At 36.2% G+C, this 25,778-nt stretch overlaps 1 pseudogene; it reads left to right on the forward strand.

Moving 5' to 3' along the window:
* LOC128215049 (uncharacterized) overlaps nt 1–25,778 on the forward strand; it is an 89,269-nt pseudogene that overhangs the window by 8,093 nt on the left and 55,398 nt on the right.

Below are 25,778 nucleotides of genomic sequence, written 5' to 3' on the forward strand. Positions count from 1 at the left end.
CGCATAAATTGTCCCGCAGACATTTAATGCGAAATGACTTATTGACTGCCATTCGGGAGGGAAATACATGTTTTATTTTATCGTGAACATGTTTCAGTTTATCTATTTATTTACAAGAGGGATCTTAATGAAGAGAGAAATACAAAAGGAACAAACTCTACAACTTAACGCCAACAATTACATTGCTGCAGTTATAGTACAACAGATCAACCAATTTCTTCAATTGCGCCGTCCCGGAAAAAATATTTTCTAGACACAATACAATTTTACCTGACTGGACTGATGGGTCAGATTTGTTTTGAGAACTCTGCTGTACCACCCATGACTAGCGACTACTGACATGCAATCAATGAACTCTGCTGTACCACCCATGACTAGCGACTACTGACATGCAATCAATGAACTCTGCTGTATCACCCATGACTAGCGACTACTGACATGCAATCAATGAAAAAAAAACTACGTTCAGCTTTCTTTTATGAGCAAAACTCTTTTGATTAATTTTAAACAATCAGCGAACCTATGACAGTGTCTCTAGAATAAGATATTTCTTACTTGCAAGTCTTAGAGTCGTGTTTATGAACGCCTGACGAGGGGCACAAAAAGTGATTGTAGCCCACACAGGACGACGGGCCTGTCTCCCGGATCGATACAAGTTATACAACAATACAACTAATGGAGGTGTTCCTATCCTTATATATTATGCGGAATCTTCTAAGACAATTGTCTCTTGTGAATTCGGAGAAATTTTGGATTTGTTTTCCGGCTGAAAGAAAATATAAGCAAGCACATGTCTACAAGTAAGCTGCTTTGTTTAAGGGGAATTCAATAATGCGGTGAAAGCAAAGCAGTCGAAAGCTTAGGGCAAGATGATTAAAGTCTAACAAAAACTGACTTATACATGGAAAACTACAGGTACAAGCCCATACAGTCAAATACGAAAACGTTAAGAATACAATAAAAACTACAGGGACAAGCCCATACAAACAAATAAAACAACGTTAAATAATAAAATGAAAACTACAGGGATACGCCCATACAGTCAAATACGAAAACGTTAAGAACACTATAAAAACTACAGGGACAAGCCCATACAGTCAAATACGAAAACGTTAAGAACACTATAAAAACTACAGGGACAAGCCCATACAGTCAAATACGAAAACGTTAAGAACAGAATGAAAACTACAGGGATACGCCCATACAGTCAAATACGAAAACGTTAAGAACACAATGAAAACTACAGGGACAAGCCCATACAGTCAAATACGAAAACGTTAAGAACACTATAAAAACTACAGGGACAAGCCCATACAAACAAATAAAACAACGTTAAATAACACAATGAAAACTACAGGGATACGCCCATACAGTCAAATACGAAAACGTTAAGAACACTATAAAAACTACAGGGACAAGCCCATACAGTCAAATACGAAAACGTTAAGAACACTATAAAAACTACAGGGACAAGCCCATACAAACAAATAAAACAACGTTAAATAACACAATGAAAACTACAGGGATACGCCCATACAGTCAAATACGAAAACGTTAAGAACACTATAAAAACTACAGGGACAAGCCCATACAGTCAAATACGAAAACGTTAAGAACACTATAAAAACTACAGGGACAAGCCCATACAAACAAATAAAACAACGTTAAATAACACAATGAAAACTACAGGGATACGCCCATACAGTCCAATACGAAAACGTTAAGAACACTATAAAAACTACAGGGACAAGCCCATACAGTCAAATACGAAAACGTTAAGACCACTATAAAAACTACAGGGACAAGCCAATACAAACAAATAAAACAACGTTAAATAACACAATGAAAACTACAGGGATACGCCCATACAGTCAAATACGAAAACGTTCAGAACACTATAAAAACTACAGGGACAAGCCCATACTGTCAAATACGAAAACGTTAAGAACAGAATGAAAACTACAGGGATACGCCCATACAGTCAAATACGAAAACGTTAAGAACAGAATGAAAACTACAGGGACAAGCCCTTACAAACAAATAAAACAACGTTAAATAATACAATGAAAACTACTGGGGTAATCCCATTTATCATATGCTTTCCTTTGGTTTATAGAGATTAAACCAGTAAAATAAAATTGATATTTCACTGTTTCAACAGACAAAATAAAATAACAAATTGGCGCTTTTTTAGTAAGTGTAATTAAATGATTTTTGATTCCATTTTTGGGCAAACAATAAAAAGAAAAACAATGTTCAGTGTAAGATAAAGCGTAAATATGAAGCGATTCATATGTTTATCCTCATGAACAACCAAAGTGTATATTTCACTCTTGGCTTCTCCACTCGTAAAGTATAAATTTTGGTGCCGACTCAAATTTATAACGATATTACACCGAAACAAACAATTATCCTGTATATGATCAAGTAAGATAAAGTTAACGATAGCTACGTTACGTTCGTGTGTTCTTTACACAAACTAAGAAAAAATGAAACAAGGAAACAACAGCAAGAAAGTTATAGTTTTCACAAAAAATGTAAATTGTGTATCATTTATTAAACTAACGATTACTTTTGTATTATATCTAAAGTCCTCACTTTAATTATACTGTTTGCATTTAGCTAGACCAGCGTAAATGAATCCGTAATAACAAAGGCGTATACGTAAATAACTGTACAACAAGTTAAAAAATGTATCAGGATATTTGATTTCAAAGAAAAACTAATTTTTAGAATTTGGCACCTCAGCTCATAATTCATTCTTAGATACAATGTCTTGTTTACAAGAGAAAAATGAGGCTTAACTGTACAGCGTTTCGTGATTTGTTATTGATTATAGATCTGATAAATCTCTTGCCATATAGACGTCTAATGCATATTTTTATCCAACTTCCTTATTTATGTCTGTTGTGCTTTAACAAGTAAAAAGGATCTTACCTCCAGCTTTATATGTGCAAATTATGCGCTGTGCACTTGAACAATCTGATCATATACGGCCGGGAGACATTTCTGAATAAAGCCAAAAGAAAACGAATATTCATTTAGACCGTAGGTACATAATTAGAAACAAGTATGTCTGTCGTGTGATCCATTGAAAAACAACACTGCACACCTTTACTTGTTTTTAGATTGCGTCTTTTACAGTCATCAAACATAGCATGATGATCAAACACAGTGATTAAACATAGTGATCAAACACAGCGATTAAACAGAGTGTTCAGACACAGGGATCAAATATAGTGATCAAACACAAGGATCAAACAAAGTTCTCAAACATACTGATTAAACATACTGAGCATAACACAGTGATCAAACATAGTGATTAACCACAGTGATCAAACACAGTGCAGTGATCAAACATAGTGATCAAACACATTGTGGTAATCAAAACACAATGACCAAACACAGTACAGTAATAAAAAATAGTGATCAAGCATAGTGGTTAAACACTATACAGTGATAATCAAACACAGTGATCGAACATCATACAGTGATCAAACAGTGTCCAAACACACTGATCAAACACAGTGATCAAACACAGTGATCGAACACAATACAGCGATCAAACAAAATGATCAAACACAATTGCACAGTTGCCTCTTGGTGTTACTTGTACCATTTGCCGATTTATTTGACTGGCCAATCGTTTTATCACGCATTCATATTCATGGTAATCGGTTGTTGAAGTATGTATGATTCAAGACTGTGTTTTAATTTAGGTAGATACTACAGTGTTGCATGTAATCTTTGTTATACCAGTCACGTAGTGCATAAAATACTTTATGATAGTTCTGTGCTTATTACCAACCATTTTTAAGGTAACGAGACCACAGTAGCAAACAAACAGGATGTCAATAGCTAATTAATATTTTACATGACACTGTATTCCCCAACCAGGCATTCAAATGATACAATTAGCGTTGTAGAATCGGATCATAATTGGCTGTGATGTCTATATACCTTCCAGTTATTCCATATTCAGCGTGTTTCTATTGCAGTGGCCGTATTGGTCCACGTTTCATGGTGAAGTCATGCCAACACCCCAGGGTCTTATGAAGTTTATGACCTTCTTACGCAACGTTATTTGTGCAATGAACAGTTTCCATTGAACTATCACCCCATCTGTCACCTATTTCAACATTCCTGTGCTGGATTTGGTACTCTTACTTAACTTTGCTGTCCATGTTATAGCCGGTTGGTTGCTATATCAAGCACACATTTGGCTCCTCGTCCGTGTATAATCAATAGTTCGTCCATTAACGTTTTGAGCAGCAAAAAAAAAACACGAACTGTTAAAACACACAGTTTACCATATACCAACACTCAATAACTTAACTATTTAGTATGTCAATGTATGAAACAAAAAGTTATTGAAGACAGAAAAGAAGTAAACTATTCGGCCGTACATAAACATAAAACGATGTCAACCCACGAGACTAGAGACAGTGCCAGACAATTTCAACACGGGGTTGCCTAGCAGAAACAAAGTAGCGTTCACCAAACGCTTAAGAAAATATCTTTATTCTTGCTATTTACCATCATCGGGAGATCGCGTGCGGGTCATAATTGACCACGCACTGTTTAGATGGGTTTCCCTAAGAAAACTGGACACTCGGTTCATTGCTATGTCTTAAAGCGCATTCTGTCGAATGAAATAATTCTCGCAGCTGTGCTTAGCATTCCCCTGGAAGATATTTCTAGTTTCAACAGTTTAACAAGGACAGTTGATAACAGTGTACTATGCATCTAGACTTCGAGCGCCACGCGCTGACATGCAATTGTCAACTCATTCAATATCTAGATTGAAGACGTTCGCTTTGTGATCAAGACTCGTCATAGGCAAGGCAACAGAAGAAATACGTAATATGTACTACAGTACTGGTCAGTTTGGTCTTGAATCATACTTCAAGGATTCAGAATATATGTAAGACTCGAAACTACAGGGACAAGCCCAATAGCCAACACTCATTAACAAAACCCGGGTTTTAGACACAAGGCTGATGCCTAACAAGCGGAACAACACAGACGAACCACACACATATCTTTCTTAAATATCGAGGCCGCAATTAGGGCCAATCCGTCAATCTGATTTCAAAAACGTAGGTTGGTCTTGTCAAATTCAAGCCATGGTGTTTCACCTCATCATGTTCCTAAACAAGCTCTTGCCTTGAGCATTACAACCTAGGTCTGAATAAATACATTTTAATGTCTTAAAAAATGTTTCTAACGATCCTCAAATTATACAATGGCATTTAATGCCATAATGATCCATGACATTCTGAACAAAACACAGCTATTAGAGGGATCGAAGTATTTTAAAGTAACAATTCATAGATATTCGTTTTATTTAAACGTATGCTCATAAAACACTCATTTTAAATGGACCGTGCTTTGTCAGTTTAACATATGAATAAGGTATGGATTATCTCAGAAACACGCACTCAACTTGTACGTGTACATGTATCAGCTTTAGTGTGTTTGCATTGCCAGACATTAAAGGTTGGTAGAGGAAGGACAGGGAATCTTGAAATCATAATGATTGTATTAGATTTCCAGGAATGACAAAGACAAGGGGAAAATCTATAGTGTAACAAGACCAGTTCAAACAAAAGTCCATTCTGAGCATTATCATAAGCAAACTGACAAGATATTTGTATTTGATTTGAATTTCTGATAATACGGGAAAATCTAGAAAGGGCTGATGAGCGCTATGTGAGTTATTGACATATCAAAGCCCTTGTTATACAGTGATGGTTCAAGCTTTGCTTTAATTGGGTAAATGCGTGTATTAAAGAGAAGGCATTCATCATCTTTGCATAATAACATTGGACTTACAGAAACGAACATGTATAATTTACATGTCCTCATTTTGTATCAGAAGAAGTATGACCCTCAACTTTATCTTGAGCTCTCAAAATTTATATCCAATGGCAAACGCTTTTAAAAGTCATGAAGACGATTATGGCTTAATGACTTAACAGCATTTACATCAACGGCGAATGGACCGTGTTTATGTTCCATAACAGACGTTAGTCCCTAAAACAACTGTCATCCCGCTCAATACAGATGTAGGAGTCACGGAGTATATTAATGAATAACATATAAACGAGGAATTAATTGGATAAGCACGGTCATTCACGTTTGCCATCAATGTAAACACACATTTGTAAGTGTATCCCGGACCTCGAGTGCCACCAATAACGCCTTGTTTGACTAAGCTTTAGTGTAAATTGATTTTCCTTCTTAATGTATTGGGTTGGGTGGATGGTGCCATTCGCAAAATGAAACCTCATCCGGAAACCATGATCACTCAATTGTATTCAACCAGTTGGCGACAATTTGAGTTTACCAGGCGTCAAGCTTAACCGCATACTTAACCTACTTTTATATACCCCTAGACAATATTCTGAGCCGTTAAATGTGTTTTTTGGTAAAGTTTGACATAAAATCAGAATTATTTCAACGTGACATGCATATGTATATGCATAGATGTAAAATATAATCTTGTAGTTTGTCATTTGTAAGTATCAAAGTTCACGTAATACTGGTTTAAACCCTTTTGCCACGAGTGACAATGTGCTTTTGTGGTTGTAGTTTATTACCTTGTGGTTACAGGTCTTCGTTTTTAAATTAAAACACTGAGAATTTGACCAGGGGTGGTATTCAATGTACAACTTAAGTAAATCTTATGGTTATACATCAAAGGGACTTCATTCACTCTATTGGTCACTTATTTATAACAAGTAATCCGATTAGCTACATCGTTCTTATATCCGGTTAAGACCAATATTGAATACCAGCCAGAAGCTTTGTTTTTATTTATTTTCTGACATGGCAACTTTCAACACCAGCTGAACCATACTGTTATCTCCATTAATTTAAGAAAGGGAAAAGAATAAGAAATGTTATTACAATTGATCTCAATCTCTTTCTTCTGAGTCGACACGTTTTTTATATCTTATTTCTGTAAGAATATACTCGTTAATTGGTAGCAAATGACAGCTGGGAGAGATATAAGTTTTTTTAACCATGCACACAAGCCATATACCACATCAATACATCTGATTTCTTCCTTTGGAACAGCACTCTTGATGGTCCATTTCTGTGTTAAACACACATTTTTCCCTGTCGACGTTTGTGACATGCAATTTAATTATAAAATGTCTTTTGGGGTGATTTTTTTTCACAGAATCTTATTTTCTAAAAATATCTCAGCACAAAATTAAACTAAAGTACAAACACAGCAATTTGTTATGTTCCCGTAGCGAGGAACAATATCAACTTTTCGAAATATTATTAATTAAGACGTATTCATTGCCCCCGAAGGACCAGCAAGTTAAATAACCAATGTTGTTACCGTTTTAAGTGTGTATTAATGTAGGACATTATGAAGCTATCTGGATGCACGTGCGGTGTGTCCATATTCTCTGTACGTGTTGTGTCTCTCGCACAGAGTCTGTTGGGCCCGAGCCTTAAAGTTGCACTCTCACAGATTGAACGATTTGACAACTTATGTATATATTTTTTGTCTAGGAACGAGCTAATTTATGCGAAAACGCATGGAAACCAGTGATATAAGACTGCTGACAAAACATCGGATCGCAGATTTTCATATTTAAGTTCGAAGAATGATGTTTTTGCATTTTTATTAAACCGTTAGTAACGCTTTTAGCCATAAAACATTAATTTTCGAACGGAAATTTGAAAATCTGCGATCTGATCTTTTGTCAACAGTCTGATATCACTGGTTTGCAGATATTTACGGAAAAGTTAGGACATTCCAAGACAACAAATAAAAAAGTTGTCAAAATGGTCAATCTGTGAGAGTGCAGCTTTCATCCTCTAAACAGAGTGTTTGCTTATGTGTTTCCTACTCGGCATGTCCCTGTAGTTTTCACTGTACTATCAAGCGCCTTGATGAGATGTTGGAGAGATGGGTTGTGGATCTCTTTGGTTATCAACAAGGAAAGCAGAATGATATGTGTCAAGTCATCTAGGTTTTGCAAACACGGTAAAATAAACGACGATAACCTGTTCAATAAAAACAGGATTACCTCGAGATCTGTCTGAATGACCTCGGAGATATCTGTCTAGTTTAAATAACTTTCTATAGCTCGAGAAATTGATAAATGTCTTTAAAATATAATCAAAAGTTATCAAATTGGTTAGTAATTTAGGTATACGTTATCGTGAATCCTCATTTTTTAGCAGACGACGGAGTCTTTAAGAGTATATCAGGGATGGATTAATCTCTGATTGTGATGTATTTATAACGCTACATGGTGACCCGGGTGACTGTTCGGTATTTTATCACCGGGATGGGTACATACGGACCATGGGAAGTGAGCATATGCAATGTAAGGGAATTTAATTTATAAGTGTAAGGTCGAAAGTCCAAGTTTCATTTTTGGTTAAAGGGTTTGGGAAGCAGCCGCCTGCTCAGATAGGGGTATTGTTTTTCCAAATCAGATTGTTGTTTTGCCCCAGCAATAAGTCACGTTTTGTAATAATTCGTGTCATAACACAGCAGGTGAAAATTGAATTGGTCTTTATTTAGGGAAATATTTATTTGATTGTATTTCAGCTGCAGTAGGACAACGAAATTACTTCATATATGCTGCACTCTAATACATTCTTAAATGTGTTTCGCTTTAAAACTTTTCAATGTGTTTTTCATTCTCATAAATTTCTCTGTGTGTTGCCCTCAAATAAGTTTTGTCGAATATTTTCGCTATAAAACGATTCGTTGTGCATTGCACTCAAATACTGCTCCTTGTATATTGTACTCCAATACGCTTTGTTTTGAGTCATGCTCTAAAACGTTTTGTCGTATGCTGAACTCTAATTTCGTTGTGAGTTTCGTTGTATGCTTCACTCTAATACTTTACGTTGTATACTGCACTCCAATACGATTCGATGAGTATTGCACTCAAATGCGTTTCGTTGAGTTTTGCACTGTAATAATTTTCGAAAGTAAAACATTTAATACATTTTGCTTGGAACTGCATTCTTATAAGTTCCGTTGTGTACTGCACTCTAAAACGTTTCGATATGTATTGCAATCTAATTTGCTTCGCTGAACTGCACTTTTGATCGTTTCGTTGTATACAGCACTCTAAAACGTTTTGTGGTTTATTGCTCTTTAAAACGTTTGGTTGTGGACTGCACTTTAAAGCGTTTTGTTGTATACTGCACTCTAAAACGTTGTGTGCTTTATTGCTCTCTAAAATGTTTGGTTGTGGACTGCACTCTAAAGCGTTTTGTTGTATACTGCACTCTAAAACGTTTTGTTGTATACTGCACTCTAAAGCGTTTTGTTGTATACTGCACTCTAAAGCGTTTTGTTGTATACTGCACTGTAAAATGTTTCATTTAATCTTACATATTAAACCCTATTTTACACCGATTCATTTCCTTCATTGTTTCTCTATAAATGCATAATAAGCGTTGTACTAATCATAACTAATGGATTTCATTAATGCACTTGTTCCGATTCATGGATTGCCGTTCCATTTTGTACTGTGTGTTTAGTAATTGGTTTGCAGCATTCTCATTGCTTTGTGATTTATAACAGGGACCCAAGGCGACACTGCTAAAGCAAATTTATTTTCATTCCTGCCTCGTTATTTTAATTTACGCCAGCTTACTGGGGCTGATATTAGCGCGTCTTGCATGTCTCGCTTGTTATTTATTTCAAAAGCTTTTATAACTTTTTTACCATTCGTTTGTTTTGCGGATTACTCCCAACGACCTTGGTGTACTTGTCTCTGAAGTAACATGTTGTTATTCAATGTTTGGATGTATTCACCTTGGCGTTGTGTTATTAAATCAGCACCTATCATCACATTTACACTGTTGTTATTTGATGTCTTTATTGCATTAGGCCAATAACTTTGTACACTTGTAAGGTGAAGGCTAGTATTGTTTGTCTTTAAGCATGCCTTTTGGAAAATCAATTCTTGTATGGGGTCTTATATAGGTTGACTATGAAATTCGTCCGCAAAAAAACTAATTCTTAGTGTTATTCATTTTGTATGAAGTGAAACAAATGCCAACACAACAAACTCAATGTCACAGATCAGAGTTACACGTGAGTGTTAGACATTCTTCTATGTCGACCCTTAATTACAATTACAGCAATATTACTACAGTACAGCTTGGAAATATTAAAAATATGTTTACATACGCACATTAAATTAATGTTTAAAAAATGAGATTTTTATTTGACTTCCTATTTGTCCGATGCATCATTCCAAAAAAACGTGAAGGCAGATTCACTTTGAAAACAAAGAAAAGTCCGAACCGGATTAAAACTAAAAAACAAGCGAGAAAGGCGCCAAATCAAGAAGGGCGGGCAAATAAACCTATGTCAATGGGAAAAGCTCCCGCCCCTAATGATTATTAAATTTGCTCAAAATTTGTTAAATTACAATATTTTTTCTCGTACATATATAAACCATGTTGTTACACTTTACCCTATTCGTCCTTCAGGTGGCGATTAAAATAATCGAGACGCGAAAAATCAAGGAGGAGTACACGAAGGCCAACCTGAATCGGGAGGCCCGCATCCTTGGCCAGATCCGGCATCCACACATCATTCGCCTCTATGAGACGCTTAAGGTACTTGCATCCCGTTTTAATTCTTATCTTGATGCATACTCAATATATAAGTTGCTGAGAAATAGTTCGTAATTTGTGTTTTGACATCTAAAACTCTTTCAGCCACATAAGGGCCTTTGAACGGAAGACACGTGGGATTTGTCTGTTTGTGTTGTTTCGATGTCCTTAAAATACGCGAACGCCCATTTCGCGCTTTTTTAACAGTCACTTTTTGCGCTGTTTTTTTCATAATTAGTAATAATTTTGATATATAGATATCCTGTTGTTTGTTGAAGACACTAGTAATATATTGTACACTGCAATGTTCAAAACTTGCTTTGACTTAGATTATTAAAATATTCTTCAACTACATCTATCAGTTTTTGTCCTTTCCCTAGATTCCATGTTAACGGTCACATGTGTGAGTTATATGTTTCATAGACAGTAGTTTGTTATTTCATAAAGCTTCTTTTTAAACTACTTGATAAATTAAAGGCATACAGAGATGGAGACAGTCTAGCTGAGTGGTTATATGCACACTTGTGAACTATTCTAGACACATCCGCCATCCTGTTTTGGTCGACGGAATTCATTTTAAATCTTCTATGAAATCTGATCGTTTTTAGGTGCAATATCTTTCATCAATGGCAGTTCTAACAGTGTAATGTTTATTTTATTCCAATAAGGTTTAAAAGAGTAATGCACAAAAATGACAGCTGTTTTCAAGCATTCTGTTATATGCTTCCTTTTTTCCTTGTCCACACGGGACTTGTAAATACAAACTGGACATTACTATCACGTTTTAATTGCTTCTTGTTCATAGATTGGTCCACAGTTAATTTTCTGTTCCCTCGGGTTCCTCGCAATAAGAGCGATTATTGAAAATAAAATATCGCTTTTGCCGGCCCGAGGGGTCGTTATGTGTGCAGCGCCTTCCATTGCTGTCATTGATCATACTTTGTTGTGCATGTTTTTACTTCTGGAGGGTATCTTTTATAGGTATTCATTTCATTTTATTGAGATTATAATGACTACTAGTCATAGGCTTTTCTAGAAATGTCTCTTTAACATTTTTTTTAAACTTTGCATCGGTTGTACTTTACTGAAATCGACCAACCACACAAAGAATTGTCCCTTTTTATTATTGTCAGGAAAATTTTCGAGGTGTTTCTCAAAGCTTATAGTCTCTGGATAATCATGTGGAATTCTTCTCTGTTTTCGTGGCCGTCTAAATTACAATCTGGCCGTTAGAGAATTCTTGCTCTAAATAAGCACTTGGATCCGCGTTCTATTGATATTTCATTTCGCTGCCATCGTCTCAATGAGCCAAAGAGGCCAGCTTACCAATTAAGTCCGGGATTAACCCTTTCTTTATGTAATGTTTTGGAGTATCATCCTCTCAATGATACAGATTATTTATGGGCCTTTTTGAATAGGATTCATTTTGATTATGTCTCTCAACCTCGATTCTAGTATTTCGCATGGATTCCAATCTCATCCGTCTTTAGGCATTTCGTACACGTTTGAGTTGAGTAGTTCTTGTAATTCCTACTCATGCTTACTGTTTCATTCACCATTACTTGAAAAAACACAACATAATACAGCGAAAACTGCAGGGGCAAAAATATATGCCATTTAAATCACATGTCTAACAATAGCGATACCTACATGGTCTGGACCGTATGTAAGTACTATGTTAGAATTTAGTTCCTATTATTTTTTATTGAACGCCTATCATGTGTACTGAATTCATTGATTTCGATATTGTTTTAGACATAAATTCCAAACTGGTGAATCAGACTCAGCCATTGCTAGCCAACAGTATAATACGACGGTAAAAAGTATTGATGGAAGAAATACGCCTGGGCATCGTATTAGTCTGGACAACAAAGTTCATAACCGCCATAATTTAAGCCAAACAATATAGGTGATTTGTTCTGTTTTTGCGCAGATAATTAAGCCGCTGGGTAACGCAGAAGAACAATTCTATTTCTGTTGTGAGTGGTTTTGCCACGTCCAGCAACATAATCGAAGTCGGGGAAGTTCACTCCAGGTTAGATGTACGTGTGATTGTCATATGATTTTCACATTGTAATTATTTTTACCGTGAATAGATAGATAATCAGTGCGAGGAAATTATTTGTAACTCAAGTTCAGTGAAGGTTGTACAATTACATGGCTGTTTATAACATCACTAGAAGTGTTCACATTACTATTATGTTACCTGAAGTTTCACATTTCTTCCGTCTTTAAGTTAAGAAAAAAAATGAAAAGAATCAAAACATCAATCGAAGAAATAGTTCATATAACTCCGCGGTACTACAAGAACGCGTATTGATTTGTTCATTGACAATGATAGGGGATGATTAAGTAATACATCAAACCAAGAATCATGCGATAGAGACTGATAGACCGGGGAAAAAGCTGTTTTCTTTATTCCATGAATGTATAGATCGAGTCCGCCTTCATAGCTTCATCATCAGAAAGTTCCAATAGTTTTTAATTGGTTCTTAAACAATTTTCGTTTGAATATTCATGACTAAATGTCTCTAGCTGAAGAAAGTGCATTTTTTAACCAATTGTTTACCGATGTTCTAACTAAGTTTGAATAACGGTTTGTCTTTTTTGTCTAAAACTCACACATCCTGAGTAATTTAGCTCAGATCTCGTTGCAATTGTAAACATGTTTGTAAGTGTCCGCTGGAGGACAGAGATATACGCCCTTCCTCTCCTCGCCCCTTCCCCACCATCCCAGGGGTGTGACCAGGAATGATAACCTAATTCCCCTTGCCAGATGATGTTAGCAAATGTAGTTCCGTTTGTCAGAACAAAAAGCAATAGAAAATGTACAGGTCAGTGGAAACTTAAGACAGTATTAGATTGCCGTCGTCCGTCGTTAATATTGCACTGGAATGCGATATATGGCCACCACAGGAGATGTAGAGAGACTGCTAATCAATAGAAATAGCAAAATAAACTGGGAAAGTCGGGTTGTAAATTTCTCACGTATCACTGAACAATTCTACTTAGTCGGAATCGTTACCGATTCTGGCAATATTATTTTTACTTTAAATGTCGTTAGGACATACTGCCCCCCCCCCCCCCTCCTTTAACATACACTGGCCAGATTGTTTGGTGTGTATCTGAAAACTTGGCATTTACCTGATAAGTAGTACTATGTACTGCGCTTGAGACCCTGTGACGTTTGGAAAAGTTTAAGGAAAAATTGCTCACTATAACTTGATGGACATTTTTCCTTTCTTATTCCATTAGCAATGTTACGTACGTACATTGTGATTCCGATACGTGCTTACTCTAAAAAACGTCAACTGAATTTATCATTCAACTATTTTAGGACATTTCTTTTTGTTGTAAGCGCACCTTCGGTGCGGTTATAGATTGTATAACGAACATTCTTATTATCATCAACAATCCTTCGAACATCACTGATTTATACAACTGAATAATTCTTGAGAATAGAGAAGCCCTTTTGTCCGTGTAACGTGTACCTACAACCTCATAAAGTTATACTCGTTGGCATTTGTTTACGTACAGCTTCATAAAGTGTAAGCTACGTTCGAAGTTATGTTCTTACGTCGCCATCAAGTGTTCACTTTGTTGGCATTGGTTTAATTGCGTTTACGGCCCATATTATGATACATTCAAGGATTAGATATGTTGCATACACGCCCAATCTATCAGTTGCGTACACGACCAATATATCGATACATCCTAGAACTCGATCAGTTGCGTACACGGCCCATAGATCGATTCGTCCTAGAACTCGATCAGTTGCGTACACGGCCCATAGATCCATTCGTCCTAGAACTCGATCAGTTGCGTACACGACCCATAGATCGATTCGTCTTAGAACTCGATCAGTTGTGTACACAGCACATATATCGATACGTCCTAGAACTCGATCAGTTGCGTACACGACCCATAGGTCGATTCGTCCTAGAACTCGATCAGTTGCGTACACGACCCACAGGTCGGTTCGTCCTAGAACTCGATCAGTTGCGTACACGACCCATAGATCGATTCGTCCTAGAACTCGATCAGTTGCGTACGCTGCCCATAGATCGATTCGTCCTAGAACTCGATCAGTTGCGTACGCTGCCCATAGATCGATTCGTCCTAGAACTCGATCAGTTGCGTACGCTGCCCATAGATCGATTCGTCCTAGAACTCGATCAGTTGCGTACACTGCCCATAGATCGATTCGTCCTAGAACTCGATCAGTTGCGTACACTGCCCAAAGATCGATACGTCCTAGGACTCGACCAGTTGCGTACACTGCCCATAGATCGATAAGTCCTAGAACTCGATCAGTTGCGTACACTGCCCATAGATCGATTCGTCCTAGAACTCGATCAGTTGCGTACACTGCCCATAGATCGATTCGTCCTAGAACTCGATCAGTTGCGTACACTGCCCATAAATCGATTCGTCGTAGGATTCGATCAGTTGCGTACATGACCCATAAATCGATTCATTCTAGGGTTTGATTAGTTGCATACACGGATCATTGATCGATTCATCCTAGGATTGGATCAGTTACGCACACGGTCGTAAGCATAAGCGCTTACCTTATTTCTACATCGAATACGTTCAATAACATTATGATAAACAGACAGATCTCTTCAGATACATATGGTCATTACTGTTAAGGTTCTTACACATGACCATAGTAGATCTTCACTCTTATCTTTCAGTTTACGACATTCAGAATGATCAATGTAACAACTTCTCGCTGACTCTCGCTGACTTCTCGCCGACATTCAAAATGATCAATGTAACAACTTCTCGTTGACTCTCGCTGACTTCTCGCCGACATTCAGAATGATCAATGTAACAACTTCTCGCTGACTTTCGCTGACTTATCGCTGACATTCGGAATGATCAATGTAACAACTTCTCGCTGACTCTATATTTAGATAACCCAGACACAGCCATCTCTTTACAACCAAAGAAGAAAATGTTTTTCAATGTTTTGTTGAAGAAAACCTGCTTGATAAGAGAACCATTAATTTACGATTTTGCCATAAACGCGCAATTAAGGTGGAAGTTTTACTGCCGTCTCCCTCGTTCACAGTCGATATTCCCTGACTGAATCCTTCTGAGAAGCGATATTGTATTCTTCTTGTTTATCGTTTGCCTTGTCTCGTGCTTCTTAATACTATCTCCTGTTTTGAAGTAAATGAATTAAATTCATTTTCAGACAAATCTAGACCGGTAACGACGCCAGAGTTTTGTTGCAAAAGGAAAATAATAAACGCAAACTATCAGTAAATTATGTATTGGTCGTTACATGAATGCACTAGAATCTGACAGATTATTTGTTTATTTCTCAAGGGATTCTTAGAACTCAATACATGGACGTCCCCACAACAATGCATTTAATTGCCATGAACGTCAGATGCAGGTTGTTTTTTAACCACACTAGAGTTTTTGGTGATCACTTGTGACAATTATTGCTACTTCAAGGCTGGCCCAGAAGGAATCTTGATTTCACCTTTCTCTCGTTAGACTTCTATTATTCTACCACCAAAGACAACTAATTTGATTACTCGGGCTTTCGTGGGGCTTATTTAATTAGCTATTTTGTGTCACACATTTGTTTAATTAATTGCGCGTTTTTGACACACTGTTTCCAGGAAGGTATGCAAGATTCATGGTGTTTGTCTTTAAGGTCAGTTGGGACATAATTCGGGCCAAATATGATTCTGTTTATTTGAAATTTGCGAGCATAACCAGTAAAGGGCTGGTCATATATTGGCATTTTCCAAGGTGGCCGTATCGACAGCTGGATGGAATTCCTAATATTGTATTCATAGCGACTGTCACCTCGAAGTCGTCAAGAGAGATTCTCTTCGATATCATAAAGAATTCCTAGCTTTGTGAGTTTCTAACAGTGTTCCATGCTGTTAATATAGACTAGCATCAGTTGCCTTATATGTAAATTAGGATGACGCCCATGTTATTGAAATACTCGTTAATATCACACTGTCGGCAAGAACGTTGTGTCTGTCTGTAAACATGTTATTGTACATCACTTAATTGTTTAAGAGTCTTCAAAGCCTTCTGTACTCGTTTAACAGGGCCAAGTAAAATGCATTTACAAACCACTAGAGTTCAGAGTTTGGATCAGCTCCTGAAGTGCTGTGACAACTACAGGTAAAAATCCAAACAGAACATTCTGAAAGTGATGTGTTACAGAAATTCTCTGTTCAGTGTAGGTGTCACTGAGAACCTGGTCCTTTCTTACAAGACTTGCTTTTGTATCTATACTGCGTAATGATCTCTACTATATCGTAAGCCGTGCCTTTTTCTATGCTCATGTATCTATACTTCGTGATGATCTCTACCATATCGTTAGGCGTGCCTTTGCTATGCTCATGTATCTATACTTCGTGATGATCTCTACCATATCGTTAGGCGTGCCTTTGCTATGCTCATGTATCTATTCTTCGTGATGATCTCTACCATATCGATAGGCGTGCCTTTTTCTATGCTCATGTATCTATACTTCGTGATGATCTCTACCATATCGATAGGCGTGCCTTTGCTATGCTCATGTATCTATACTTCGTGATGATCTCTACCATATCGTTAGGCGTGCCTTTGCTATGCTAATGTACTAGTATCTATACTTCGTGATGATCTCTACCATATCGATAGGCGTGCCTTTTTCTATGCTCATGTATCTATACTTCGTGATGATCTCTATCGTTAGGCGTGCCTTTTGCTATGCTCATGTATCTATACTTCGTGATGATCTCTATCGTTAGGCGTACCTTTGCTATGCTCATGTATCTATACTTCGTGATGATCTCTATCGTTAGGTGTGCCTTTGCTATGCTCATGTATCTATACTTCGTGATGATCTCTATCGTTAGGCGTGCCTTTTGCTATGCTCATGTATCTATACTTCGTGATGATCTCTATCGATAGGCGTGCCTTTGCTATGCTCATGTATCTATACTTCGTGATGATCTCTATCGTTAGGCGTGCCTTTTGCTATGTTCATGTATCTATAATTCGTGATGATCTCTATCGTTAGGCGTGCCTTTTGCTATGCTCATGTGTCTATACTTCGTGATGATCTCTATCGTTAGGCGTGCCTTTTGCTATGCTCATGTATCTATACTTCGTGATGATCTCTATCGATAGGCGTGCCTTTGCTATGTTCATGTAGCTATACTTCTTAGTGACCTCTACTATATCGTTGGGCTCGTTTTTGATATAGTCATGTTTCATATGCTCCGATTTCGTATTATATGATAGACGCTAAAGAAACTGAACGTACTTCGCGATTGGCTTTTATTGTGAAGCTTTACACTATCCGTACAAGTAATTATACAACAAAACTATCTGTTATTACTTTATATTATACTTAACGGTAATACCTTTCGCGTCTGTGGCCTGTACTCATGTTGGAATAGACAAGAAACAAAAAAAATCTATTTTGAAGTCAGTTTTTCGAATGAGGATTCCTTTATTATATATTCTATTTCCAGTTCTGTAGTTTAGTTTGAGATTTTGATATATTTGCCATTTTTTTAAATAAATATTTTCCAGATAATAGGAGTTATATTAGTTCGGCTCTCATTTCTTTATAAATGAAACAGCTGGTTGACTGCCTGCTACATTTTGCCGCGATCTTGTACACTACACGTACACCAATGTAAGGTGTTTGCCATTGAGCTTTTCCCAGTAACTAGAAATCACTACACTATCTGTTTAAAGGCAAACCGTTCGTATATTTGAAGTGATGTCGACACATATATACCGTTCCCTAACGATGAGTAACAATGAACATTAAATTTAATATCGAGGACAAGTCGACATTTATATGAACAACAGTACTGGACCAGTATTCTAAACGTAGGCATAGAATGATGGAAACGCAGGGACAAATGGCTCGAATTAATATATTTCATTGTGTCGTTAAATAGTGCTTAAATAGATTTTAATATTAATGATATGGCTGATAGTTGGTCTCATTTATTTTCACATAGAATATAACTGTCACACGGTCAACAATGGCAATGTCATCATATTTTGGTGGTTGCTTGGGTAACGGAATCTATTGTGCGCTCTCAAAACCTCATAGAAATGGAAATACTGAGTTATAATAAGCTGATATATAACATTCAGATTTGCAACGTGAACGATTAATTATCTATTCAAAGCAACTTCTCCATTAAATATTTACCTATTGCCATCAAAAGGTACGAAACTTAATTTGCATTTGAATATCTCAAAATCCCGCTAGTTTCAATTATACCTATATCTATAGGCTGATAAAATTGCATTCTTGTTATTTTTTATCGCCACCATCTGTAACCCAAGCTCCGTTATAAGGCATGCGGTTTCACACGGGTTGCTCATTTTTAAGCTCCGTTCCTATTGCGGGTAAATAATATAAGACTCAGCAGCATTAAATGCGTCTTAGCTTGCATTAAAAACAACCAGGAATGCATTATATTTCGTTTATATAAGTTCAGATGTCATTTCACTGTTCAAACTTGTTGATATGTCATCTTTCGTAATTTAGCATGAAGGGCAACGCCTAAACCAATAGCAAACATATTTTCTATTTTACCTTAAGAGTACAATATATTGTCAACGTTTTTAAAATATAGTATTATATTTATCACAACTTATTGTAATATAGATGTTTCACGCTGTTCAGGATTCGTTTATAACTCCCACAAGTCTCATATGGACTAGTTTTGATGTTTATGGCTTCCTTTTTAATGTATACATATTTTACATAAGTCACTGTTATTTTAATAAGCATTACCATGGGAATATGTGAATCAATGTGAACATAAGTATTTCCATTCATTGCGTAGACATTTTCCCATGCCCGTATCATTCATATACTTCAAATTACAAATAACCTTAGAACGGTTATCTTTTGTGACTGCTTATTTAAATAGGACAAACTGTCTAAATTGCATTATAGGAAAACCACAATAATCTTCCGCCTCCATGTATCTGTTCCTGAGATGATGACTTTGCTATCTCTCTGCTAGACATAGCTATATCTTCCTTATAGAGACGCCTACTCATATAGCGTTATGCGTAATTATTATGTTTCAAAACCTTATATGTCATACAAAATGACGGATGATTTGCTTCGGTACAAGTTTGAGCATATTAAACGCCTAGATACATAATTAAATATAGAATTCAGAAAATAACGGATCTCATCAATAATATTATATTTTTCATCGTAAATACCCTGAAACCAGCCCGGTCATGTTTTATAACTAAAAAACAAACTTGAATAACACAGCTTGACTCGTTGGTAAATAAAATACTGCGCACGTATCTTCGCTTTGCAAAATACGCATTCATAAATATCTGCGGCATGGGGCCGTTTCAATAAAAATATTAGTCAATTTTAATTGTACATTGAAATTATCTAAGTGCCATAGTTTCATTATTTTGCGCCATATTTCATTGAATTGCTCTCTACTTAACATTGAGAATCATGTACACGAAGGTGAGGAAATACAAGAGATCGATGTACATGTATTGCCCTTTGTAACATTTACACATATTTAAGATACTCAAGTGAACTTAAAGACTATAACCCCCTGCTACTTTTGAAAAGTTGTATCTTATTGCATTAATTATTAATAATTATAACTGCAACTGTAAGCGCTATATCAAAACTGATTTCGGTGTTCGCTGTGTTCTCTAATTGTATTCTAAAGTGGAATTAGTATCTGCAAGGCCAGTAGTTAATATGATTCTTATCCCTAGACATTGTCAGTGATTTCTTTCAATTTTTTTGGTCCGTTATTTAAGATTCTATTCTTAACTTAGGTTAGATCTAGGTCAGTTTAGTTTAAACTTTTTTCTTCTTTTTTCACGATTTTGAAACAAGCTATTGCAACTTATATCAATCATTCTCGTCGGCACGATGTTGCGCGAGAGTGTGGTCTTGTGTTGTGAGGGAAACCGAAGTACCCTGAGGAAACCAACTTGTCCGACTTGGTGACCACAAAACAAACTCGAATGCGTCCAGGCCGAGAATCGAATCCTAGGCAAGAAGCTAGTGCACTAACCACTGCGCTAACCGGAAAACCAGATATAGGTTGGTCATTGAACAAGGCCCATAGGCATTTTTAAACTCGAACAATACGGTGTCCTTTATTTCGCTCCAAAGAGAGTTAAATGTCAACCCTGATATGGACACCATGTCTGCTTCAGTTGAGCCTACTCAGACAAACTCCTGAAAGTATGTTCAACAATAGTATCGCATAACCGATACTTATCAGAAACAGTTTTGCCTTGTTTTTATACTTAAAGCAAATTAGTCATGTGTAAGTACCAATTAGTATACAGTATAATGAATAGTACTGGTTACTACTTTGGTGGTAAGCTTTGTGAGACGTTAGAAGAGTGTGTCAAACGGTACTGACAATGGCATCGTAAAGAATAAAAAGGTGAACAAGAGCGGGACTGATTCAAAACCACCATGTTTCGGAAATGTTTATTCAATGCATGTATAAACATCAATACACATCTCTGAAATATGCTTAAACTCTTACTATTATTGTAGGTGTAGTTAGTTTGTTAGTGCTGTACGTGTGTGTTGTTAGATGGGTTGGGGGCATAACAAATTATACAAAACCCTACGTATATAAGACACAGAACAACACAAGTTTGACAAACAAGTATATGAAAGTAAAATATGAAACAATAAACGTGATCAATACAAAAACAACTTTCTCCTCGGTACTTGTTGAAAGCACTAAAGATGTAGGCATTGTGGCATTTCGTCCGTCTAACGTAAGTTGAAAGCAGTAAACATGAAGGTAACACAGTAGACAGCATAATTGGTCTGAAAATGTGGAGGGTGTTATAATAACCGACAAAACAATATTTCCAGATCTGGACCACAGTTCTAGACATATTGATTTGCAGAGGCATTCATGCTTGCAATTAGATGCATTAACAGAAATGAACGACAATAAAGCAACCATGTGCGATAAGTAATGGCAGTTAGCATTTACTTCCATGCACACAACACAGAATATTTTATCGCACAGTTAATTAATGAGTTCGAGATAGAGAGCTGGTTGTACGGAAATAAACAGAATCTGATTCAATGGCAATTGAATGGAAATCTTATTGTATTTTTTTCTCTGGACATGTGTTCCTAGATTTGTACGTTAGCGCTGCTATTTAAGGAGACTCAGGTGAAATCGGTAAAAGTATCGTTTTCCTTTGCAATATTGAAGCAATAAATGACAATGAAAACATTATATTTACTACTGAAATCACAACTGAGATATTTGCAAAGATTTTCATTTTAATTGCAAATAAACGACACTGTTTACCATAACACGTTTTTGCAATGATAACCCGGTAGATTATAAATGTACTCGACTTCCGTAAATGAGGACAGCCTCATCATTTATTTTAAAGCTGGATTATTGCAATGACTTTATTGCAGCACCCTCAGGGTACTCGTAGCTAGACCTGAATTGATGTGCAGGCCCGGTTTGTTGGGTTTCATGGGCATACTCCCTCTCGATGTTTTGATACGGAATTCGCTAAGATGTATTTCCCACTATATTTCCGGGGGGGGGGGGGGTAAATTTCTTTTTGTACTATGTAAAACATAGAACATCATTTTTGGACATCGTGTGCAGTCCAGGGCATTTATGTTTAGTGCCTACATGGAGCTACGCTAGTATAGCCATTTAGTCCATTAAAGCAATGATAATGACATAAATAGTGATTTCATCATGAATCTTCTATCCATAGGTGAGAGCATCGGTCAGTCATGTTGGATGTTCCTTATTTATAATTTCATACAGTATATATACACTTATATAAAACATTTTTTTTCACCATCCTCGTCCGATACCCCCACCCCCTATCCTTCTTTATTGAGTAAAAATACAATCTATATCAGTAGTTGGCTCTTTTTCTGAAATGGGTTTTGACAGTAGGCAATAGGTATGCTGTCCGTGTATGCATTTCAGCAATTTTTCCTCTCCAATGATTACTTCCAATTCCGTTAGAAAGATTGAACATTTTACGTTTCTTATTACAATACGACACAACACCTGACTACTTTATCTGACTCATCTGATTTAAATATCGGATAAGGTTTACTTCATAAGGATAAGTTTCGTCCACATCAATTTTATCGACATTTGAATCATGTGACATTTTCACCTCCTGTTGAATTTAACCTCCGGTTCCCATGTTCCTCAGGTGTTTCAGTTAGTGAATTGGTGCATTCGAGTTAGTACTCACATACTTACTACCAGGGCGAGTGACGGAAAGAATTTCAGGCCAAAATTTATCGAACAATCTTACTTCCCGTATAAAAGAACCAAGCTAAACTCAGTATTTTTATTTTGGTATAAATTGTGCATTTTTTTCCTTATAAAGAGTTTTGAGTTTTTAGGAGGAAGTTATTTTAGAGATAATCATGATAAACTGTGTTTTGGTTTTCCAAATCATGCTTAAGCAAGAAATTTGGCTAATGAAATATGATCCCTGTTACGCTAGAGGAATTGGGGCAGATATGCAAATTAGGTTACTTTTTTGTACGGCAATCCTGGTGCATGTCTCCGTTTTTAAGTATGATTGTAGTATAAGATAGTTTTGCTGTTCACAAGGTATAGAAGAATAAACTTAAGAGTTTTTTTATTAAGATTATCATACAAGTTTTGGAATAAGACTGTCTTGTTTATGTTGTTTTCGTCATGTGGTCTTGTGTGTGCCGTTTAATTTGACTAACAGAACAAGTTGGTGATTCAAAAACATCTACTTGTATGCCGAACTAGTCAATGTCAATGGTAAACGTAAGGAAAGAAGTCATGTTTATTTAAGCAATGAAAACACTCCATACAGTTATTGAAAATAATGTTCATGCAGTTTTCTCGATTTTGGTTTCGAAGCAAGTAAACTTATTGATGTGTTTCCTTTAAATATTAGAAACCCACTGTGTCATGCCAGGTACTGAAATCCTCGTACCCGCATCTCCAACTCCTCTCCATAGTCATCAAACCATTTATCATATTTACACAAATAGGTAAATAGTTTAAATGTTATTTATGATTTATTCAATAGCAGCTTGTGTTGAGTAATACCCTCATCTATCATATCTACAGGGTGATCTTGGGTTACATATGACTTGTGCTTACCCGTTACGGCATGACTTATCTTGTTTTTCATCTCTCCCAAATTCTTCCTCTTTGTTCACCCGTCTGTGCCTTTTGTAGACATCATCTAAATGAAACCTGAACAAATTTACACCTGCCGACTTATATTTCAGAAATTGAAGCTCTCAAAACCGAAACTACATAGATTTTATTATAGTTTTACGTATTATCCGGACTGTTATCTACTTATCTTATTGTGCGTTTCAGTAATCTAGGTTCTCTTTGATCAGACTCCCATAAGCAAATATTTGATACCGTGCAAGCTGTTAGAAAGCTTGTTGTTGCAATGATAATTGGAGATGGCCGTGCAATACAACAAAAAATAAAATGATTTAAAAAAAAAAACAGATAGAAAGGATGTGCCCATTACATTTATATGATGCATAATATTCAATAATATTCGTTGTAATGAAAGATTCTAGTTTTCTATAGTATTCACAGTGAACGTACATGGCGCCGCATTAGACTTAGTAAAGGAAATGGACTTGCATTTATGATATTATTTATATTGTTTACGGAAACCTCTCAATAGTTGTTTTTGCACGTTTCCTAGGGCGATTTATTCCCAGCTCACAATTATGACCATCCTTATTATACCTACTTTCGAATGCAAACCAAAATATTTTCATTAAGATTCTTATATCGACAATATCGGCTATAACAAGTCATGAAGTTTGACATTTCTGCTATTTATTGCCAGAAAAAGGAATATCCATCGGCCTCTTGAATAAATCAGTTCAATGTCTAGACACATTTCCACAGGATAGGATACAATCGACGCTGGACAGACTTTTGTCATTGATATGTTTGTGTGTGTGTATGAGCTTTTGTCTAACACAAAAAACAAACAAACAAAAAACTGCAAAGAAAATAGACCATGAAGATTTCCTGAATAGAATGTAATGGTTCTCGTTGTTAACAATCTACTGAGGAATAAGGAGGTATTGTTTTGTACCAAACATATTAAGCATTTTGATTTTTAATATGTGTAAGGTGTTCATCTTTACATTTTAAGTATTAATTATGTAAAAGTTGGTTCAAGTTATTTTCACATGATATATCTATTCAATAACTCTCATAAGACAGAAAACAATCAAATCAATATAGCAAAAAATGGAATGACAAAGCTACCATCAAACACGAAAACAATTGTACGGCTTAGAATGTCTGTAGCTGTGCATGAAGCGTTCTCACAATGAGCGCACAGAGGCATTTGTAATGTAATTAGATGATCAACATTAACCCTGGTTAATTTTCGCTATAGCTCTTTTGACACTGGACGATAATGATGAAGTGAAAGACTTAGGCATTCCTGAGTGTATTGAAGATAATAGAGCGATTGATAGTCATCTTAAGGCTGTAAACAGTTGACGCTTAAATACCGTAATTTAAGAAAGCCTTAAGACGACAGAATAGGTACCAATTAACAGCGATAAACTGATTCATATGTTTGGAATTGTGTTTATCATACTAGATTATTCATTTAGAGTTATGTCAACATTAGATTGATTGAAGAAGAACCAAGTCTTGAAGAAGAACCAGATCTTAAAGAAGAACCAGGTCTTAAAGTGTATACAGGTAACGCAGGAATTAACCAAAATGGCTAATAAAAGTCAGCTATTACAAGAATATGGTATATTTTTGGTCAATTATCTTCTGAAATCAAAACAGATGTCAACTTTATTTAACAGATGCATATGATTAAACTACAGGACCAAAATGCGCAGCAGAAATAAAAAATCTTCAAAAATGTTTCGCCAATAAACTTAAAAAGGTCCTGTAATATAAAACAATCATAGTTTAACTGACGGCCAGATCTAGCGTATCGTTCTAGAATTTGTTTATTAGGGTTTTGACCTTTGTCATAAATTATGTTCAATTCCATTACTGGCAGAAACAACAGTGCCATTTTATAAAACACAAGTGGCAGAAGGTACAGAACAGGTCGTTGACTATCGAAATGACCGTGTATGA

This window comes from Mya arenaria, chromosome 13 (genome assembly GCF_026914265.1).
Source record: "Mya arenaria isolate MELC-2E11 chromosome 13, ASM2691426v1".
Taxonomy (NCBI): domain Eukaryota; kingdom Metazoa; phylum Mollusca; class Bivalvia; order Myida; family Myidae; genus Mya; species Mya arenaria.